This window comes from Anomaloglossus baeobatrachus, chromosome 4, assembly GCF_048569485.1.
Source record: "Anomaloglossus baeobatrachus isolate aAnoBae1 chromosome 4, aAnoBae1.hap1, whole genome shotgun sequence".
NCBI lineage: Eukaryota > Metazoa > Chordata > Amphibia > Anura > Aromobatidae > Anomaloglossus > Anomaloglossus baeobatrachus.
In genome coordinates, this window is record NC_134356.1 from 680,116,706 (window position 1) to 680,117,724 (window position 1,019).

Here is a 1,019-nt window from a genome sequence, read left to right on the forward strand (position 1 = left end):
GGGGAAATTTATACCATGATATAGCCATGATTAGGTCAAATAGCAGGATGTGGCCATGATGGGGACATATACCAGGATGGGGCCATGATAGAGACATAGATACAAGTTTTTTTCACGTGTGGAAAAAATATATACATAAATATACATTTAAACTTTAATATATTTGTGAATGTTTATGCTTGATTTGCAGAAAGCCATTTTTAAATTCAATACCTCATGGGAAGAAAACAAGAATTAAAAGGTCCCACCGAGATTCGAACTCGGATTGCTGGATTCAAAGTCCAGAGTGCTGACCATTACACCATGGAACCTGCTGTACATATATATGCTGTACATATATATAAATTTTTTGTATATGTTCACTTTGTTATTGTTTATTATAGGGATCTACCCCATAGAGGATTTTTTTTTTCTCTAAATCAACATATTAGATTATAGGATGAACTTTATGGACTTGTATCTTCTTCACCGTAAAACTATGAATTTCTGACCTTCTGGTAGACATTGAATGGAGCATAAAAACTTCATATAAGCTACATTTACCAGAACCACCATGCACAGATATTATATACTTATCACTATACTAAATAGTAACTGACGTTCAGTGATTGACAGCAGCATTCAGCAGTTTAACAGCTGCAGAAATATCTCCACACCGCGACAGTTAGAGGCACATGATGGCTAATGAAATGGCATCAAACACAGGAGCACGACATATGACATACATGTACATCATAAGGCGTGAAAGGGTTAACCACACTTATCCAACAAACCTTTAAAATCTGTAAACCCCCCAAAAAATAGAAATTGTTGAATTAAAAGTGACCACTATGAAATCAGCTGTAATATATTTTGTCTTTTCATGTTTTCTTCATATTTGTAAATAACAAAAAATTACCCTCCACGTCGGGGAATTGAACCCCGGTCTACCGCGTGACAGGCGGGGATACTGACCTCTATACTAACGAGGAACTGGTTGTTAGCATGTTTGGGCTCTCGGGATCTAAACTTTCTTTTTT

General features: G+C 36.0%; 1 non-coding gene across 1 annotated transcript; it reads right to left on the reverse strand.

The window, feature by feature from the left end:
- Positions 1 to 239: 239 nt before the first annotated feature.
- TRNAQ-UUG (transfer RNA glutamine (anticodon UUG)) lies at positions 240 to 311 on the reverse strand. Its single transcript has one exon. It is a non-coding gene; the product is annotated as a tRNA-Gln (tRNA).
- Between the last annotated feature and the right edge of the window lie 708 nt (positions 312 to 1,019).